Raw genomic sequence first — 23,690 nt, 5'->3', positions numbered from 1 at the left:
AATCAGCATTCTTCTGATCCAATCCCTTGTCAAATTCAGTCATCCAAGTCATAATCAATCTTTCAAAAACTTCATTCAAGTCTTCTTCTATTTCAATTTGACATCACATATTCTACTTCGAACATAGGAGCATTGTCTTATCATTGGACTTTCATTCAAATCAAACATTCACTTTGTTTGCACTATCATAGGGTTCTTATCAAATTAAATCAAACCCTCATCCAATCCAAATCCAAACCAAATAAATATCAAATCAATTCAAATTCAATCAAATTGGATCATATCAAGTGCAATTAATTTCAAATCAAATCAAATCAAATTGGATCATATCAAGTGCAATCAATTTCAAATCAAATCAAATCAAAGTCCAATCAGCACAAAGCTCCTAATTCCAAGTTCATATTCCCTCTTTAAATATTTTCATCACTTTTCATCTTGCATCCATGGATTCAAATCCGCTTGTTCCAATGATTGAAAATATTGCACAACAACATGATCTCGTACATCCAACATATCAAATTCCTTCTCAACACTTCAATTCTAATATATCTCATGTTCATCATTCTCCTACCTTTGACAAGGGAAATCTATCTCCTTATCCTTCATCTGTAGACAATTCCATCCATAGCCAATATAATTCCTCCGTCATAAATGACCTCGCCATAGGAATTGAGGAACTAAAGAATACACTCTTGGACAAAATAAGTCCGCAGGAAAAGGTCAGTTTCTTTGCTATGTGTCCTTCATTTTCTAGCTCTCATGTCCCTCCATACAATTCCATTCACGGCCCACACAATGCCTCAGACGTAAATACCCTTGCCAAGAAAATGGAGGAAATGAAGAATTATCTCTCATATTTCAAAGGCATTAGTTCTCATGTCCCATCCAATCCTAATCCTCCATGTAATCCCCCTTACTATGAACCGAATCCAAATCCTTTATCCATAATTCCACCTCCACAAAATCCTAATCTTATAATAACATTATCCTCTAGTCCTCCAACTACATCATCCCCTAATCCTCCAACAAAATCATCTCTTAAACCTCCAACAATGTCATCCCCACCTCGTTAGGGGTATTTCACATCACTTTTGGCTAGATTGAAAATTCAGCATAATGTGAGCCAATCACCCAAAGTCACACCTCCAGTTCCATCTCAATACCTTCCTTCAAAGTATGATGTTATTGATTCCTCTTCTCCTCTAGATCTGAGCACTTCTCCATCCCATCATTCCACTATCCCTCAAGATTCATCCATCCCTCCTAGTCCATCTTTTGATTCCTGTCCTAATCAAGATCAAGACATTACACGTACTACACACATTACCGATTCCATTCCATCTCTAGCATTAGCATCCATAGATATTCCCCTTCATGAAAAAGTTTCTTCCACTCCATTCACTAAAACTCCTCCATGTCAAGATCAAATTACTCCATCTCATGATTCCATTTTCTCCATGCCCACATATGATGATCCACTTACCATTCTCTATGATCTTCTTTCACCACATGATTACATTCCTTCCACATCCTCATATGATTCTAGTCCATTTCATGATCCACTCCTTGAGCTATATGATATTCTTTCATATCAAGATCAAAGTACTCCATCTCATAGTTCCACTCCCTCCATTCCATCTCCTGAATCTATTCCATCTCACAATCCACTCATTCCACTCAATGATCCCCTTCCAAGTCAAGATCAATGCACCCCTTCATCCATATTTCATGATCTCTCTCCATCTCATGATCCTATTATTCCTCATGATCCCCCTCATAACCCTACTCCTTCACATGATCCTATCACACCTATCCAATCTCCTCATGAACCCCATACACCTAGACTCACATCTTGCATTGAGAATACTATGTATCTCTTAAAAAAAAATTTCCTCAAGATGTTGGTACACCTTCCACTTTTTCCAATTCCAAAACTCTTCCTTCCACACCTAAATCTTCTCCTCCTTCATCTTCCAAGTCCATTTTAGGTTCTTATAGTCCATCCATTCTAGGTCCTTATGTTCCATCGTCAAACTCTTCTTCCCTTCCTTCCATATTAGGTCCTTATATACATCCTTCTACCTTCTCCACATTTTCCAATTTATCCCCTCATAGTCCTAGTAAAGATCAACAAAGGCGCACGTCCTTGAATTCCTTCCAACATTCACCTTCCATACATTCTGCATCTTATTTACCTTCATGCACCCATACCATGGCCAATGGAAGCAAATTGGATGCCAAAGAAAAAGAAAACAAAGTCAAAAATCCACAAAAGTGTAAGGATCAACATGTCCCATCTAAGCGACATGTCCAAGAAAAGAAAAATCAGATCCAAAATGCAATCAAAAAGTCACAAAGGCTAAAAATCAAAAGTGCAAAAGTTATGTGGATACCAAAGCTACTTAATGTAGCAATGAATCTCAAAGAAAGATTCCAAATGACATCCAATTCTGCTAATCCAAAGGCCTCCCTCCTTCATAAATTCTCCCAACCTCCATTTTCAAAATCCATTTTGGGTCCTTATACACCCAAATCCGCCATCCCAACTCTATCATCTCCTTCATCCATTTTGGGTCCCTATATCCCAAAATTCCAACTTTCTCCTACACATCCTTCACAATTTACTCCTTTCCACCACCCTTCAAGGTGTGTGCCAATGAAGATCTTTCCACTTCCTTCACAAGTCTTCCAACCTAGTATCCATCAACCATGTCTTCCTCCTACCTACTCAACTCCCTTAATCCAAACTTTTTCATAGGTCATTGTCTTCTATTCCCCAATTCACTTTAGCATTCTTTTCCTTACGCTATCAACATCTATGAGAAAATACCAACAATTCCTTGAAAATAAACAAATTAAAGAAGCATAAATATCAAGGGATACATCCATATACCTAGATGCTTGAGTCCTCCCTTCATTTTCCTACTATGTATCCATTGTCTTCCACTTTCACTTACCTATCCATTAACTTCCCTTTTTCCACTTGCACTCTACACTAGGGGCAAGTTCCATCCATATTGTTCTTCCTTACCTATCTTCCATATTCCATCTATCCTCCATTGTCATTCCCATCTTTGATCTTGACTTACACTTTCCATTTTCCTTGGCGCTTCATCCATACAAACCTTCTATGCATATCCTTTGATGCTCCCATCTTATTGTTCGTTATCCTTTGGTAGCCAAGTCAACTCTCTTATTCGCAAAAGTGAAAAAGAAAATTTAAAAAAAATCAAAGAAACATCCTCTAGAGAAAACCCTTTTAGGGCACTTTTGGATGGTGAAAAAGAAAAAAAAATAAAGGACGCATCTTCTGGTGAAAACCTCTTAGAGGTGCCAGAAGAGGGAGAGTTAGACTTGCCATTCAAAAACTTTACTCTCATCCATCCATAAGTACCTTCCATATCCTTTCCTACATATTCCCATAATTCTTACATATATTTGATCTTGACATCCCTATCCTATAGTCCTTGTTATGTTCATGTTCATTTGTCCATTATCCATACATTATCCTATATACTTTCTACATTCTTCCATATGTTTGATCTTGACATGGTATCCCTATCTTGCATTCCATAGTCCTTGTCATGTTCATGTTCATGCATCCATTTTCCATCCATATTCATATGTATTCCCATCCTCTTTTCATGTTCATTCATATCTTTTCCATCCATAATCCTACACACGTCTATCCTTCTTCCATATACCCTTGATCTTGGTTATCCCTTTCATTTCATCCACTTCTTATCATGTATTTCCTTCATATCCTTCATATCATTATCCCTTTTCCATCCATATCCTTCATATAATTATCCCTCCTCCATATCCTTTGTATCATTATCCCTTTTTCATGCCTTCCTTCATTCCACTTTCATACCCATGCTCGTAATCAATACTAGAGGCACAACAACAAAAATGCTCATACATGCTTAAGAAGAGCACATGCCTTTTCTTCCTCCATATGCGAACTTTCACACCATCCATCCATTTTCATGCAATCCTTCCCCACCATTATTTCCTTCTATTTTCATATCCTTGGAATGGGGCATTTTTGGTCACTCCTTTGAAATATGCTTCTTGGTTCCCCATTATCTGACACTATATCCATTGGTCATCCATATTATTCCTTCATTCATATATCTACCCAACCTTCCTATCCATTTACAAATACCATGGCTCTCCCTTGTCATTGGTCTCAATCCATTCTATTCCACAATCATTCACTTCTATTCATTCATTCATATCAAATTCATTCCAAATCTTTCACATTCAATCCATTTTATTCCAAATTCGTTCAATCAATTCATTTCTATCCATTCTATCTATTCATTCATATCAAATTCAATCCAAGTCTCCCAATCTATTCAATCAATTCATTCATCCTCTAATCTCATCATATTCTCTTCTTCCAATCACTTCATTCACATCATTTCCATAATCAATTCCTTCATTCTATTTGCATCTGCCTTGATCAAATTTCTAGTCTTCCATTCAACACATTTTCCTCTAACAGAATATTTATTATTTTCATAATCAATTTCTTTCATTCCATTCCAATTCAATTCATCCATTATCTTATCTTATCTTATCCATATTCTCACCACATTGAGCTTCCATCCATAAAACCAACCTCATCAAATAGTGATTGCAAACAAGCTTACACAAATTCACATTTAGACTCAATGATTTGAGAACATCATTCCTTTTACTGTCATTGCCAGCAACCAATCACAAATATCTCATTTCAATTCAATCAATCAATCATTTTTTTCCTTACAGGATGAATCCTTCCTACATAGGCTTAACAAATTTAACAAATTTTTTAGGTTCATGGTAAGCATGGTGAATTGAATGACTAATTAGTCATAATGTATTTTTGTTAATCTTATCTTTGTGTGTTATTGATAGCCTCCCCCAGTGTGCCTCGATCTTCCATATCCTGGTATCATTTGAATGGCTTATCCTGATTACACATGTTATTTTGCAATATGATCTGTTTTCATGATTCTTTAACACATATATGTAAGTTTCAAGTTATGTTAATGCATTGTTCACTGGGGGCAACGGGTTAGCACACTTTCCACCAAGCTCCTTAAAAAGACTTTGGGTGTGCCCAGACCTCTCCAATGCATATATGTCATTTGTTCCCTCATGACTCTGAAACCTACATCCATTGTGTTAAGAGTCTAATACACACAAAGGAATCTTGTCATCTATGCTTCTATAGCATTTGTTGCATAACTCCTCTTGCAATATTAAAATAAGGTTTGCTCTCCGTATGAACACAATTGAATCTCTTGCATTCATGTAGTTAAGTTGCATTTAGATTATCATTTTCCATCACCCTTCTCCTTTGTCGTTGTCACTAGTCCTCTCCTATCTTCTCTGGGGCAACCTGTATTTTCTTTGATATGATGTCATGCCGACATCACATCAAAGAGGGGCAAAATTTAGACACCAAAAATCATCCCAAATGACTATATTAATCTAATTAATACTAGTCACATTCCTCTACTTATTTAATTAAATTATTTTAATTAAATAGGTTCATTTTTGCCTAAGTATTTAAATTTAATTTAAATACTCCTAGCTCTAATGTGTTAATTTAAATTAACACATGATTCTCCACATATTCCTTTTTTAAATAAATTTTATTTATTTAAAATCCTCCATATTCCCATTGATTCTTCTAGACCTTGATTAAATTAAATTTCATTTAATTTAATCTTTATCCAAACTACCTAGAAGTATGTGCATTCATATGAGTTGTCATCACATGGGTCCATATATCTTTTAAGCACATGTTGTCTACACCATAGGAACCTTCTACACACACATGCCACCTCATCAGTCTTATCCATCTATCTAGAATGTGAGATAAGGTGTTTAGTTGTCAATCCTTATCCTTATCTCCTAGTAGTTTCTAAGCACATTCTAGATGCTTCCTCCATCTACTTTAAATAGACGTCTTGTCTCAAGCTTTCCTTGGGGGGGTTAGGAGTAATTAGAAGTCATTATCATCCATTAGGTACCATTAGAATCTCTTATCATTGCATCATCATTCTGTCATTTTGATTTTTCATATCATCTAGTCTAGGTACATATTCCATCACTCACATTTGCATTCACACATCCAAGAGATTCATCCATTGTTGTGTTCCTAAGAGAATACCAAACATACTCTCCATCTAAGATACACCAACAAGGCTTCTTATGGATGCCTTTGTTGAGTTGTAGAGGTGGAATGGTCTTTGTTTGTCATTTGCTTATTCATTTGTTCATAGTTTGAGGTTTGCATAATCTTGGTTACAATTTTATGCAATACAAGGGGACATGTTCTTTTAATCAAATAATGAACTTAGGATAGCATAGTCAAACTATAGTTTATAATCAAATAAATTGATTATTAGCAATTTGGTCTAGGTAAATGATTAAATTAATTTAGCCAAAATGTTGAAAAGGGGGCTAATAGTCTAGATAACCATTTTTTAGGTGATTACAGACACAAGGGGTGTTATCTTCTTCATCATCCTCATCCTTGTCACTATCATCATCTTTATTTCTATTGGATCCTCACTAGGCTTATGAAGATGGCATACATCTTTCCATACAATTATAGCATTCTTTACAACATGTTCAATATTTTTCATCAAAACAAGACAAGTATTGAACTTCAAAATCATTTTGTTCTCATTGTCTTTCAATGCTTTCTTCACTTCTACCTCTATCAAGTTGGGCTCCAACTAATTTAGGGTTTGAGAAAATATGTCCTTGATAGTTTGAATGGTGTTGTCCCATCTCACCTTGATCCTTTCTAGTAGAACTGTAGGGGAGCAAACTGATCAGGAGAGAATTTCCATTTTCCTAACTTTTCCATGATTAGATCTTCTATCTCTTTTTTTTTTGCAAGTGTCCTAGTTTCATATTTTAGTGCTTTGAAGTTTCTTATACTAGCACCTTCTCTTAATTGCTTCAATCTTTCTTCATATGTGGGAGAAGGGCGGTAAAAGTCAACTTCACTATCATCTTTATCTACTTTCTTCTTAGATCTCCTTGTGAACATAGCTATAGAGGGCTTGGGAGGCTTGGTGATAATTATGTTGCCTTTCTTTATCACTGGTTCTTCCTCTTTTTTTGATTCTTCCTCTTCATTCTTAGGTTCCTCTTAATCTTCACCTTTTCCCTTGGTAAGCATAAGATGGGTTTCATCAATTTTCAATTTGGCTACCCTCTTCTTACCTCTACTGAGTGCTTGGGGAAGTTTGATTTCAAGCTCTATTCTAGCTTTGGCATCATTATTAGTTCTAAAGAGAGGTAGATTTGGATCTATCAACTCATTTACTAGGGCTTCAATTATATCTTTTGATTCATCAATGTTAACCTCATATGGAAGAGGTTTTAACCATGCAACTCTAGCCCTAACTACTTGGATATAAACTTTATCACAATCAACCATGAAACATACATCATGTTTGTAATCTTCAACTAGTTTGAGAGGAATCTAGAATCTTTTGTTCATCTTCTCCTTAAAAACTTCAAAATAGTTATCCATAATACTATCAAAATTCTCACCCATTTTTGCAATAAACTCATTAATTTGATATAAAATGGGAGTATCCTTTCTCCATACCACTTAACCTTTGGAGGGGGAAAACTTTAGAATGAAAAAGAATAAACAAGTTAACAAAGAACTAGATTTATAGGGGTTATTCGTTGATGTCATGATGCTACCCATGTTCTTATTCAACAATTTCAACAACAAGTCTGTCAGATCAAATTCCAAGTTCTTCTTAACAACCTTATATGCTAAATCCATAGCCTCACATGGAACATTATTCAAATGACTGGAGTTGTATATTTTATGTGCAATAATATGAATTCCAAACATAAGTTCCAAATTAGATACATTTTTAATTTTTAGACATCTACTGTCCCACTTGGCTATGGTTTTCTTCTAAAGCTCTTCTCGACCTAGGGTTTTAGTATTTTTGACCTCGTTGAGCATAGGGAGACCAGCAATATTATGAACCATCTTCTTCATGATCAAGAGTAAGTATTCTAGCCATAGCTAACCATTATGCATACGGCTCAAAATGTATCTAATTCATTTTACTTGGAATTTTCTTGGCATATGCGGGATGTGGCTTAAACCTTTGACCCCTAAATGGTTATCCTCAAGCTTGAGAGATCTATCAACACACATTTCTCCTAGGGCCCTATCCATTTTTAGGGTTTTGATTTCTTCCATAGCACACTTGAAATGAGTATGAATATTGTTAATGAGGAGTACCTTTGGTGAGATTCTCAATTGAGCTCCATTAGGGTCGAGTGACTTTGCAATAGCTAGCACTAACTTAAAATTTGTTTCTTTTCATTCAACACCTTTCACCAACATCTTTGAACCTCTCTTTGTGTTGCTGCTATTGCTACTACCAAATGCCATGATTGCTCAATAAATGAGAAAATTCTTCAAAAGACTTTGCTACAAATTCACTCAAGATCACTTGAAAGCTCTGTAAATTTCTCTTGATCTAGATATATCGAATTTGAGATAAAAAATAAAGTCAAAATTCTATCCTTTTGATAAAAAAAATCATTAATGCTTAGTGCCATAATGACATAGTGTGTGATAGATTATCATCCACTAACTGTGGTTGGTAAAATCTTGTGACTTGGTGACCAAACAAAACTTTTTTACTCCTGACCTCGCTTGGTAGATGTTATGACCAACCTTGCTCGGTATGACCTGATCTTACTCAATGAATGCTAGATCCTTGTGATCCCTCTATATCTAGAATACTAATTTGGATCTTTCATGTCCTTCCATTGGAGCTACTTGAGATATGACCTTGGGAATACAGTTCCAGTTCTTCCTGAAGAACTTAATTGGAAATGATTGAGTCACCCACTTCTTGAGTGACTTCAGTACCATGAATTTAATTGGTTTCCTCAATAGATTTAGGAATCCACTACTATCTCATCTATTTCCTGATGTTATCTACTCTTTCTTTCTTTTCATCTTGAACTTTACCTATGTTCATGCAATTCTTAGCTATATGACCAAGTTCAGTACATGTGCAACATCTTATGGTAGTATCCTTCTTTTTAAAGTGATGCCTTGAAAAATTTATGCCAATGTGTCCATATTCTCCATAATAATGACATCTACACCAAGTATTGTAGTCCTAACCAAATATTTCCTTTACAAATTGTAGAAACAAACTCAAGTTTTGAAACTAACTTGGTGAATTTTTGATACTCAATGTCCATTGCATTACTCAACATCATCATGCATTTGGTAGAAGTAGAGGCATGGTCCATACTAATCACACAATATCACTTCAAACTTGGTGACCATTGGAGACTTGGTAGATATAGTGTCACTTAGTAGAAACTGAATACTATGTTTACCTTACTTGCACTCGGTAAACACTACTTATCCATCACTTGGTTAACACTGGCTTCACATCATAGGAACTGATGACTCAGTAGACACTGCAAAGCTTAGTAACCATTGAACTACTCAGTGATAACTACCGGTCTTCACACTCCCTTTGTTCACTTAATAGCCTCTAAAATGCTTGATGTGAACCATAAGTCTTGGTAACCACTAAATTGTGAATAAGTGTTGTCACTAATGAGAAACATAACTTAATGCCAACACTATGTCCTAATGATTTTGTTAAATGCACAATATGTAAGTCAAATATTTATGAAAGATATACCTAATTTATAGAAGAAGTATAGAGATAGAGCACCTAAGAAGTGATTTCTAATATTTTCATTATATCTTCTAATAGAGATATAGTCTATTGATGTGTGGTCAGATAGTAACATATGATAGACTGATGATGATGTCAGTAGGTACATAAGCCCTAGTGTCACATGTGTGAGAAGTTTTATAGACTGTGAGATGATAGTGCTATTGTGATTTTAAATAATTAATTATCTTATTATGATTAATTCAAAAAGCCTCAAGGAATTATTTTGAAGATACAGTATAAAGGAAATTGTTTTCCTTGTTTGTAAGAAATCATTGTGTTGGTTATGAAGCATGAAAAGGAGTAGAGTATTTACTAAATGTGAGTAAGCAATCTAATTCAAGATTCACAAGATAGAGGAAGCAATAGAAGTCTGATTCACAAGATAGAGGAAGAGGAAGGAAGGACATTTCTATTGATCTCATTTTGGTTTTGACATATGAGTGACAGTAATGTGAGGCCTCACCCCAACCCATCATCACATCCATATTTTACTTGCATTTTGATATTCAAGACTTTGATATTTTGATAGCTATTCTAGACCTAAATGGATAGTGGCTTGTTTTATCTATTGATTTTGACATTACAATGGTGTTTTACATTTATGATATGCACTAAGAACCCGACATTTTGTATGGATTGTTTGAACACATATGGATGCAACTTTTATGACATGATAGAATTAGATTATAATGTGATGCAAAATATTAATTTGATTATGATGATTTATGATATTTAGATAAATGTTAAATTGATTATGATGATTTATGATATTTAGATAAATGTTAAATTCATTATGATGATTTATGATATTTAGATAAATGTTAATTTGATTATGATGATTTATGATATGCAAATTTTGATATTTTAACATTTTGAATGAAATTATTTGGAATGATTAAGAAAGGAAATTTAATTGAAACATGTTAATATGGATTATGTAATGTTGAAATTATATCCATTTATGCTACATATTTTATATGACCTCCTTGGACTACTAATGCTTGAGTCTAATGTGTAAGAAGAGGAACCATGGAAATTTTGCGTTGAAACAAGTTCCAAACCTATGTGAACATAGTTTAACCAAGCTGAATCTTTGGAAGGTTCAAAAGCCTTGTTGTGATGTATTTTATTTTGTAAATGTAAGTTTTATTTTATGAAAAAAAAATTAATCATAAAGATGCATTAGGGACATGTCATGGTGATGTGGAATGTTCTTTTAAGTGTCATGAAACTTGTGGATTTAGTGTACAATGACATGTCATCTAGGGTTTTGGTTATAGTTGCATTTTACCCTAAAACTAATTACCTTTCTAATGAGTAAGTAAACCCACTTGACAAGGGGTAGGATGGGTCACATTCAAATGAAATTCGAAATTGGACTTGACTAGGGTATTGAGGGGTCATTAGGTGGTCCCAAATTGTTAGTTATGTAAAAATGAGCTACCTTTATGATAGTATAACATGTTAGGGACCTAATTTTGACCATGTTAGTTCCTAAACAGCCTAGGGGGGCCATTTACCCATGCATTCTCCCATCAATTCGAAAATGAAGTTGTCTTAGGTGTTCTCTCTGACATCTCCACTAACTCAAATATAGCAAACTTAGAGGTAGAAAAGTTTTTAAGAGGGAGTGGCTTGGTGTTTTTCCAAAAATAGTTAGTGGGAATGCCTTATTAGATAGTTTTGGTCAAATTAGTGGGTTCTTTACCCACTCTCTAAGTTTAGAGATAGTTAGAGTTTGGAGGGAGATTAAGGGAGCTCTTCAAAAAATATCATTGCCTTTAGCTTGGACCAAGGTTGGTGTTTCAAAAAATGTTCATTTTTTGATGAAGAAAGATTCTCCTCTTTCTACTCATGAGGGCTTAGTAAACTTTTTTGCGAAACTAGATGTTCAATTTCAATCTATAAAGGTAGCATGCAACAATTGGGATGTAGCACTTAAGATTATAATGGAGGGTCATAAAACATTTTTGGAAAAGCACACTATTAGTGTACCACCCATGAAATAAGTGTCAAAGAAGGGAGATATATAAGATGAGGAGGATTGAGAGTAAAAAGGAGAGAATACACAAAGGGGGGTAAATCAACAAATTTACTCAATAGGAGTATCAGATTTAGATATAGCATAGAACAATCAACTCAAGGGGGTTGTGGATATTTAAGGTATGAATGATAAGTCATTAGTTTTTTCAATTGTTTTGACATTTCAAAGTTTTTTATGTGAGTCAAGTAAAGAATATAGATTATTTGAGTTATTAAGCATATATACATGACAAAGTTTTTTTCCCACTCATGTCAAAGGGATAAATTGTTTTTCTCATTTTGGTTTTGACATATGAGAAACAATACACTTAAGTGATTACTTAATACTACTTAGTGTATGTTGAGCATAATGTGTCAAATTATGCATGTAGAGAAAATATACAATATGTGTCAAGTACTAGTTTGTGTCAAGTAGATAGTTAATGTTGAGTCACTCGAGTGATGAGGAAGCTAATACATGCCAAGTGATTCAAATGTTAAGTAAATAGTTAATGTTGAGTCATTTAGAGGTTGTGTTACCTCATTGAAGATGTAATGGATGCTAAGATTTAGAGGCTTCAAGTGTCAAGCAAAAAATTTTGGACATAGTTGTTTGTAATGGAAAAAACTCCTATGCAAACCATTTTTGAGCTAACATAAGGATTATTTTATGATTCTAGAATATAAGAATGGATCTACATTGAGAATCCCTATGTAGTACATGCAACCAATTAGATAAAGGGATGAATTAAGTGGAAAAATGGGTGAATCATAGTCATTGATTCCTATCTAACCTTAGGTCACCTAAGTCTTCTTAAGGAGCAAAAAACCTAAAGAGTTTGAGTGTAAAGAGAGAAGTTTGCATGTACAGAACAAGCATTCATGATGACCAAGAAGTTGTGAGAAAGATATGAATTACAAAATCAATTATAGAGAATAGAGGAAAGCATAAAGAGGACTAAAATGATACATCTGATCATAGAGGATCAAGCATACATCAAGAAAGAAGTGATCTAATATCTAGTAGAGAGATGTTAAAACATTCTAGCTAGTGAATCAACAAAAATCTCTCAACCAAATAGTGTTAGTAGGATTTTGTAAATCATTTGACAGGGTGCTTACTTTATTGTAATTTGAAGTCCTCTAACCAAGCACACTTTTAATAGGGTAAGATTCAACAATCTTTGTAAGACTTTAGCAAGATAAAGCTTCCATAGGGTAGGTCATAGTTTATGATCAAACAAGTGTAACCTTCATTGGATGCACTTTACAACTACAGTAGTAAAGATTTGCGGGCATCATGCCTAACCCAGTTTTACCTTCTCATTGGAGTTTTTCTAGGTAATCAAATATCTTGTTTCATATGTGTTATTTTTTTTCATTCTATGGATGAACTTGTTTAGTTTAGTATTTCATTTATCATGCAAATTTTGAGATGGATGTGTGGTTAATGATTTTTTGGTTAAATTTTTGACATTTTGATTTATGGCCCCCAAGAGTTTATTTTCCATTGTTATTTAAAAATATTTTAGTTCTATTATTCTACAAATAATAATACATAGATCATTTGGATAGTGGGTTCATTGATCTTAACCTTGAAATTTTTTGGGTAGTGGGTCCAGCTATCTTCCACAACTCCTACCAATGTTGGAATCTCCTAATAGGGATTCAAAGTCTCCCAATAGGGACTGATGTCTACTGAATTTTTTCATCAACTCCTAATAGAGTTCATCCTCTAACAAGGAATGTTTATATTAGTACATCATCTTGTGGGTACTATTCACACTAGGGTTTTCCCTCTAATGAAGGGTTTCCCTACTTAACATATCTTATGTTAATTTTTCATGGGTATCTTTTTGTGGTTTTTGATTATATTGCTCATGTGAATAAAGTTTATTAATGTTGATATTTTTTATAATAGTTGGATAACTAATTCACCCTCCCCCATCACACCCGCCCTCTCATTTATATTTATATATTATAACAATTGGTATCAGAGCATTAGGTCCTTGAAGCATAAGCTTAAGAGCTTTATGAGATCATGGCAGGAAAGATTAGTCCTAAGTTTGATGAAGTAAATTTTGTCTCGCTGAAGTTAGAGCTTCTTGGTGAATTATCATATATGTGTAATGATCTGGGCATTGAGTTTCCTAATCTAGAATTCTTTTTTTGCATACTAAAGAATATAAGCAAAGTTAGATCCATATGTGAAGAAGACAAGAAAATCAAGGAAGGATTTGATCTACTCATAAAAAAGGAACCAAAAAGTATGAAAATTTTTAATTGTTGTACATGTAAAGAGTTATTTCATTTTTAATCCATATGTCCTAAGAGAGGAAGAAAATATAGAAAGAATTCAATTTCTACTGAAGATGAACAATCAAAGATAGACTTGTGTTCAAAGGTCATTCATAGCATGAAGGCATTTATTATGAAGAAACATATGCCCCTATAGCTAGAATGGAAGCATTAAGAATGTTCTTGGCTTATGTAGAAAATAATAAATTCAAAGTATATCAAATGGATTTTAAATCAATTTTCTTGAATGGAGAACTTGAAGATGAGATATATATTGAGTAGCTTAAAGGTTTCCTTCTAATAGAAGACAAAGAGATAGTATGCATACTGAAGAGGTCTCTACATGGTTTGAAGCAAGCACCTAGAACTTTTTATGCAAGGTTAGATAAGTATTTGACAAAGCTTGGATTTGTTAAAGGTACAATGGATAGTAATTTGTATTTGAGAGAAATTGTAAATGGTTTTTTGATCATAGTAATATTAGTTGATAACATAATATTTTGAGGTAATGATGAAGCAAATGATAATTTTTTTGAAGATACAAAGAATGAGTTTGAAATGAGTATGATAGGAGAAATGAAGTTTTTCCTTGACTGTAGATTGTGTAGAATAGTGATGGTACTTTTCTTTCACATGCTAGGTACTTGAAATATTTGTTGAAGAGATTTTGATTGGCAAGTTGTAAGCTTTTTGGTACACCTATGATAACTAGTCACAAGTTATCTAGCAAGGATGATAACCTATAGTTGAGTAGAAGTATAGATACATGATTGGAGATTTGTAATATCTGACTCACTCTAGACTACATAGAGATGATAAATTTAGGATTATAGCTCAATTTCAAGTTGATCCTAAAGAGTATCATTATACAATAGTAAAGAGGATATTCAAACATTTGAAAAAAACATCTCACTACGAAATTTGGTATGATAGATCAAGTGATTTTACTTTATGTGCATATACTATTGTTGATCCTAAGAAGAAGAAGAATAAAGTAGTGTTCCAAAGGTTTTCATATTCCTATTTATTATTCTTGAAGCTTAGATTTTTTTCATTTATGTTTCCATCAATTCCAAAGGGGGAGATTGTGTAGATTTCATATTGGTTTTAACAAATAAGTGTCTATACACTTAAGTCATTATAAGTCATTTACTTAGTTCATGCCGAACAAGTAAAATATGTCAAGCATAACATATAAGATAGAGCATGCTGAGTAAATAGTGATTTTTGAGTCACTTAAGTGGCATGTCACTCAGATGCCAAGTAGATAGTATGTGCTGAGTGATTCAAGTGCCAAGAAAGTAATGTATGCCGAGTCATTTAGATGTCAAGTAATAGCATTGAAGTTATAGTTAGTGTTGAGCACTAGGGACTTCAGATGCCAAGTAATATAGTTTTTCCATAGTTATTTGTATTGGCCAAACTACTATGTAAACCATTTGTTATCTGACTTAAGGATTGTTTTATGATCTTTGTTGATAAGGAGGAATCTTAATTATGAATCCCTATGCATTACATGCATCCAATCAAAAAAAGGGAAGGTTTGATTGGCAATATGGTTGAATCAATATTGTTGATTCATACCTAACCCTAAGTCACCTAAGTCTTTTTAAGGAAGACAAACCCTAAACTTTTTAACAAATGTTAATGAGAATTGAAGAGAGTTTACATGTGTAAATAGATCATTCATGGTGATTAGGTGTCATGAATTGAGTTATACATTATGAGATTGGTTAAAGAAGAACAAAGGAAAGGAATTAGAAGATAGTAGAGATACAATTGATTAGAAAGGATTAGGTACACATTAGTATAGAGGTGATCTGACATCAAGCAATAGAGCACTAGACAAAGGATCATTTCTAAGACATTTTAAGAGGTGAATTAGTTAACTCTCTTAATAGAGTATTCTTAATAGTCTGTTGTAAATCCTCTAATAGGGTGCTAACTTTATTGTAGTTAAAGTCCTTTTACTAGGAACACTTTTAATAGGATGTTTAAATCCTTTGACAAGTTAAGATCTAACATTATTATAAGCTTTTAACATGGAAAAACTTTCATAGGGTGGATCATGTTTCATGGTCAAAAATTGTAACCTTCATTGGAGACACTTTATTATTGCAGTAGTCAAGATTTGTGAGTGTCATCCCCACCCTATGTTTACCTTTTCCTTGAAGGGTTTTTGGGTAACCAAATAACTTGTGTCATACATGTTTTGAATATTTTACTTTCATGCTATGAATGTATATGATTAATTTGGTATTTCAATTTATATGCATCTATTGTGAGATGGATGTGTGTTGAATATTTTTAGAGGTTGAAAGTTTTGAAGTGTTGATTCAACACCCACCCCCCCCCCTCCCCCCTCCAGAGTTTACTCCCCTATTGTATTTCCAACACTTGGTATTAGAGTTAAGTCCTCTGGAAACTAGAGATTTGTAGCTTTGAGGAAAGATCTTGGAGATGGAAGTCTACAAGTTGGGAAAGACCATTAAGAACCAAATATTTGAAATAAAACTTGCCTTACATTAGGTAAATGAAGCAAGAGATGAGTTAAAGTGATCATAGAAAAAGAATGAAGGAAATTTCTATGGAAGAGAATGACATGCAATACCAAGTGATGCTACTAAATTATTTGCTGATGGAAACACAAATGAATTTAATACAGAAGATGCAAATCTAATGGAAAATAATGGAACCCTAATTGAAGAGGTTAAAAATCTCAAAAGAGAACAAGAAGTCCAATTAGTATTTCTATGTGAGGTGATCGAGTAGAAAAATAAAGCTAAAGAGGACAAAGTCATGGTTGAAGATGAAAAAAAACCATTTTGACCAATAGACTGGAAGAGAAAATATTAGACGTAACTAGGATTGCTAATATGTAATTGGAAACTTTGGGTCAAATGATGATTGCAAATAATAAAATAAATGAAAAGGATATTGAGATCAAAACATAGAATTTTCAAAATGAATAACTGAGAAATGATCTAAAAAGAGAAATGGAGTTTGTTGATAGTTTCAACAATCCTATTAAAGCCATCAAATACTTTGAACGGTTGATAAGATCCCCTCGATCCAATAGTGATGCTTCCAGATTGGGCTACACTAGTACTGAAGAAGGAGAATCATCTAAAAGTGGTGAAGAAAGAAGTAATAAAGGTAAGAAATCTAAATCTACTTGTCATAATTTTTGTAAGATAGGTCATGCTGCTAATGTTTGCAAGAGTAAGACTGCAAATCAGAATGCTAAGTAGAAGTTCATAGGTCATTGCCACAAATACAATAAACAAGGACATCTGGCACATGAATGTAGAACCAAAATCATAACCACACAAATATTTGAAGGATATTTCTATAACTATCATAAGTATGGACATAGATAATATGACTACAGATCCAAAAAAAAATGTTCATCAAACAAGTAGACAAAGGTAAAGTAGAATCTCAACTCTTATAATTGAGATTATAATACAAAGTATAGTTGTCACTACTATCAAGAGTATGGATATGCTCCTGAGAATTGCATAAGAACAAATTTTAGAGGTGACCACAATAGATGGTTGAGTCAAACCACATGTTTTAGCTATTTGAAAATTGGTCACATAAGTAGGAATTGTCCAACAAGGTCAAGGGCATTCAGTAGTGAGTTCTGTTAGAGTAAATAATTAATTATTTATTAATTATTTATTCTATTACTTAAGCTTACTTAGGTTAATACATTTATTTAATATTTTGTATTTAATGCATGTAGTGGTTAGTTGTTGACAACACGAGAGTTTGTTCCCTTCTAGCTTTTCCACCTTTTGTGGATATGTGTTGAGTTGTCAACCTTATCTTCTACCACCTTCCAGCTTGTTCTACAAGCTTCCATGAGCTCTTTATAAGCAGGCTCCCTCCTTACATTTTCATAACAACATTGTACATTGTAAATACATTTTCTCTTGTGTTTGCATATTGTCTCTCATGTCTATTTAGGGTTTTTCTCTTGCTCCATGCTCTTCCTCTCCTTGGCTTCTCTTTGATAGGTTCTCGCATGCAGGTGATCTTGGGCATCTTTGGAGTTGACTTTCATCAACTCCAACATGGTATCAGAGCCTCCCTGCTAATGCTTGGTTGAAGAATTTTGAAGCCATGATTTGAAGTCACAAAGACTAGTTTGTTTGTGCATTTTTTTTCAAATTAGGGGATCAGTGAATTTTTGGAGCACATTTGGGCCAAACGGACATCACCATTGGATCCGAAAGGTCGTTTGTAATTAGGATTCATATAAAAATTTTCATTTTTGGAGACATAGCTCCAAGAGAAATTTTTTTTTTACTTTAGGGGCTATCGTACGGATGTATGGACGATTTCGAGCTTGAAAATTGAAAAACATATTTAAAAAATATACGTAGAGCGTGCTACTGTAGCACCGCCTAGCTGCCACCACAGGGCCGCCTGCACTCTACCTGTAGCTCACCAGTCATCAGTGGTTACACCTTGCTTCGGCTATACACCCTCCTTCCAGCGATGATGTCTCGGCCATAGTTCGGCCACCTCTCCTCTTGGCGGTGCCTCCTCAATTTTTCATCGTCGCAGGTATTCATCATTAACTTCGCCGCCAGGGCAACGCTATCTCTGATCGGGCAGAACCATCAACCCACTACTGCCCTGCTCCACCTACATGTCTGCTCTATCAGCCTGCCCACTCAACAGTTGTAGATTGAGTAAATGGGTGTACAACGGTATAATCAGCCTTTTTGCTACATCAACACCTGTCACTGTGTGAGATGTGGTAGGTTTGCCACGTGGAATTTTTCCACATAGCCCCTACCACCTCAGCATTTTTCCACATGGTGTCCACGTGGCATTGTCATGTGGCTTTATTTTTGCCATGATGGCTAATGTGGCTATCAAATTTTTTGCAGTAGTTTGCTAACATTAGCATGATGTCATTAGACCACCTTGCACACCTCCAAAGTCACTTTTTGACCTACCTTCAATTTTTTGGCCATAACTTGAGCATATGGACGTATTTTTTTGATCTGAAACAAGCATCGAAAAGCTAGTTCCAAGATAGAGATTTTGGTGTATATATTTTTTGGTTTTGATGCATTTTTATTGCCCATTTTTTTAGTTGAAGTCTGAAGTTTTTTTTGACTTCGACAAGCATATCTTTTGCATCTCATGCCTATTTTTAAAAAACTTTATATTTTTGGAAAGCTGGTTCTATCACCTTTTCAGAAATGTGGTTTTTTTTCTTAGTTTTTAGCCCATACTCTTTCTATCATAGTTTTGGCTTTTTTTCTATATGGTGGATATCTTGAGTATTTTAGGCCCGAGGATCATTTTCCTGGCATGGATTCTCTTGTTTTTAGCTATACTTTGTTTTGTATAAGCTTGTTTTCAATTTTGATCATTGTAGCTATCATTTTGAAGCATTTTTATGTATCGCACTGAGATAAAGTGCCACTTTTGAATTTTGGGGATCATGAACATTGTTTTGAGTCAGTTGTACATGCACTATTTTCATAAAGCACCATGGGGGGTATAGGTTTTTTCTATTTAGGCATTCTCCCTTTATCAAGTGAGTGTCCCTTCCATGATATTAGCCCATGCAGAGTTAGTGTGACCATGTCTTTATAGGTGCATGTACCTCTTTCCCTCTCTTGTCATTCTTGGTTCATTTGTAGGAGACTTTGGCTCACCTTTTTAGTTGCCTATCATCACACCCCGTCTGCATTAAGGGGGGATTATGTTGTTGTTCTAATGCATCCATGGTTTGATGGTTCAATAGTATGAACTATGTATTCAGTGGTTGATCCTATGTACAAGGTGATTGCAGTGGCTGGCTACCTATGCATTTCGGTGAGATGGATCATCTACCATATAGACATGCTCAATTTGTGCCTTCTTCTCCCATGAAGGTTCTTTAGATCAATAGTTTGATAGATTTGTGGATTCTTCATACTTCAGTGATGCTTCTTCATGATCACTCCTTGTTCCTATTTTAGGGGACAATTTCCCTAGTTGGAGGCTTCTTTAGTTCTTCACTAGGTTACCTCTTTTTGGGAGAGGGTTTTTTCCACGTGATTTTCTCGCTTTCCCCATTTTATAGAGGTTTCATTTTCTTTCATTATACATGAGTACCTAACATGGCCTTATTGCCGGGACCCATTCTACATTTATTAGTTTTGTGAGCTTAAGGCATTTCCCTAAGTTGCACTTAAGGGGGGGTGTTAGAGTAAATAATTAATTATTTATTCTATTACTTAAGCTTACTTAGCCTAGTGCATTTATTTAATATTTTGTATTTAATGCATGTAGTGGTTAGTTGTTGACAACATGAGAGTTTGTTCCCTTCTAGCTTTTTCACCTTTTGTGGATATGTGCTGAGTTGTCAACCTTATCTTCTACCACCTTCCAGCTTGTTCTACAAGCTTCCATGAGCTCTTTATAAGCAGGTTCCCTCTTTATATTTTCATAACAACATTGTACACTGTAAATACATTTTCTCTTGTGTTTTCATATTGTCTCTCATGTCCATTTAGGGTTTTTCCCTTGCTCCATGATCTTCCTCTCCTTGGCTTCTCTTTGATAGGTTCTCGCATGTAGGTGATCTTGGGCATCTTCGGAGTTGGCTTTACTCAACTCCAACAAGTTCAAAAAAGGAAAAGTGAAGGTAGATGTTTAGAATTTCAGAGATGAAATGAACAAGACATGAAAGAGAAAGGAAGATTGCAACTTTTTTTCTATGGGGATGCATCCTGTGTGCTTTTTGGCTCACACTCATCCTAGCGAAGAAATAGGGAAGCAAGGACAAATTATTGCCATCCTCAAAGCTAGCCCCTTTTTTCCAAATTTGGAAACATCCTCAAAATGGAAAAAAGGTTAGGTAAGAAACTTGGGGATGGCCAGTAGTACTAGTGATAGAAAATTCATCCCCTAGCCATCCTCAGAACTTCTAGCTATCTCCTTTTTTCCAGCTAGTCGGGTAGAGGAAAAAAAATAAATTTTACTTTTTGTATGGGTTTGCAATTGTCTTAAACACATAATAAAAATGTGCAAACCATATTTTTCCATTAAAACACTAAGCACTAAGTCTTCTACTCATTTTAAGATATGATGTACTTGCTAAGAGGGGGAAAAAATAGAGCAACAATAGTAGCAATAGTGAGGAAGGATTACATTTAGTATTTCTATTTAGTATTTACTATATTAATTGCACTTGTCTTTATTCCATTTTGATTTGATGCATAATACTTGGAGACTTTAGGCATTTTTATTTTACTATGTATGTATGTGATATGTTATAATGAAGGTACTTAATATTTTTCATTTGATAATTTTCCCTGTATTGATCTTCAAAAATGTCTATGGTGAATGGTTTATCAATGTTATGATATGCATACTTGAATTTTGTCTCTCTATATAAAAATATCCCCTATGTTTTTAATCGTCATCCCCTAAGGTCTCATCCCCTAAATTTTTTCTTTTACCTATCTTGTACTAGAAATACATCGTTGTCCCCTAAAATGTTCTCATGGACTAGAAACTTTGTGGAGCATAGATTGTAACACATCAAGTGTAGATGGGATCACTTCACCCAATGGGTTAGGTGATCACACCTTCTCCAATTGAGAAATCAAGAAGTATTTGGGAATAATATTTAAAAGGATATACTATACATCAGTTCCAAGGATTTAGTTCTAAAAATATTACATATAAATGAATAAAGATGCAAGGTGTTGAATATAATCTAGTAGAAATCTTTAAGTTTTGTTAGTTTTCATCTTAATATTGAGCATGAAAAGTTTCACTATGCTTGCTGAGTGAAATGTTAGTTGATATCGAGCTATCAAAACTAATAGTGTTGATGGAGCTCATAGTAGTTTTCAAGTGGGAAAGGAAACTTCATGGAAGTTGAGTGAGTAAAATTCTTTATTGAAGCTAAGCTTATAGTTGTGTAAGCACTAAGCATTAATTGCAATGTTTTGAGGTTTATATGATCAATTTATACTCATTTGACATCATTTAAATTTTAAGGAGAGCATGGAGAGCTAAAGGTGAACTAGATAAATTGTCCTACGTGTTTGAAAATGTATTTAACAACTATTTGACACCATATCAGGAAGATTGAAAAGGTATTTATCATGTGCCAAGCTACATAGTTTTAAGATTTTGTAAAACCTAGTTTTATGAAATAGCATCTAGTTCATCAATAGCCAAGGTTTTAGAGGGAAAGGAAGTTTTAAATGTACAATTCATAAGTAATGAGATTAGCCAACAAAATTTTAGAGCCATTCTAGACATAGCTTATAAATGAAATCCATCTGGTGTGTTGTCAATGATACTGTATATAAGAAAATATGATAGCAAGTAATACTAATCTATTTAAAAACAAAAGCATTAACTAGCATAAAAATCATAACATATGAGATAGACAAAGTGAAACCCTCAAATGAGAATATGAGCCATGGAATGGCTCTCTCAATGAGGATGGTCACTTTATTTAGGGATGAGCCTATTATGTAGATTTGGGATGTATGCTCAAGTTTCAAAATAGCTTCAATGGATTTGGGATTTTTGGTGTGGATGATGGCTTTGGTGCGAAACTTGGTCTCAAAATGGCATTATAACTTTAGCTTAATGATTGTGATGAAATGGCTTGGGAGGGGATTCAATTTATAGGTCAAGGGCTTGAGGGATGGAGGGCTAAGATGCAAGGAGAGATGAATGCTTAAGGAGCGCTAGGATGCACTCAAAGGGAAGAACATGGATTGTGCTTGTTTAGCACCAATGGGAAGGTGAAACTTGTCACAAGGATGATGAGTGTGAGAGGATAGGATAAGGGGTTGGTCAAAGGCTTGATGAGGGAGGTTGAGTATGTAAGGGGGATGTAAGAGTCATGAGTGAGGATGGGAGAGGTGTAAGAGCATTCATGGCATGGTGGTTGGGATATTTTGGAGAGGAGACTTTGGTTTGTTTTAGAAAAGTCTTAATCTCACTTAGGAAATGTGACAAGATTAGGGGGTGGATTAGGCTTGGGTTAGGATTAGATTAGGGATGTTAGAGATATGTAAGTGGATGGCATTCATGAGATTGGGTGAGTTAGTGACTAAGCTTGGTTAGTATAGGTGGATGGGGTGGATTAGGCTAAATGGAGGATTAGCGATAGGTTAGGGGCTATTAGATTTGAGAGTTTTAGTTATCAAATAGATTTATTTAATAAATGGGGGTTTTGGATTTTAGATAGGAGAATAGAATTTAATTGATAAATGATAGGTTGTTTGATTTATCAATTAGGACTATAGATGATTAAATAAGATTAATCAACTAGGGGATGGCAAAGGATTAATTAAATAGGAATTAAATTAATGATTCCTTTAGAGATAACTAAATAGGATTACTGAAGTAGTGTAATCAGATTTAGGTGTCTACATTTTTCCCATCTTTGACATAGTGTTGAGACAACACTATTTCAAAGAAGTTCGAATGGAGATGACACAAGGAAGATGTTTTAGCAACAAGGTTTCCCCAGTCTCGGATAAGAAGAGGAGAGACTAGACATAGATGATGCCCCCTCAAGAAGGTGGTGGAGAGATAAATGAGGCTTGATGGCTTCTTGAAAAG

This window comes from Cupressus sempervirens, chromosome 7 (assembly GCF_028749045.1).
Source record: "Cupressus sempervirens isolate cs-2001-9-10 chromosome 7, ASM2874904v1, whole genome shotgun sequence".
In the NCBI taxonomy this organism is placed as follows: Eukaryota; Viridiplantae; Streptophyta; class Pinopsida; order Cupressales; family Cupressaceae; genus Cupressus; species Cupressus sempervirens.
Note: the sequence above shows the minus strand (reverse complement) of the source record.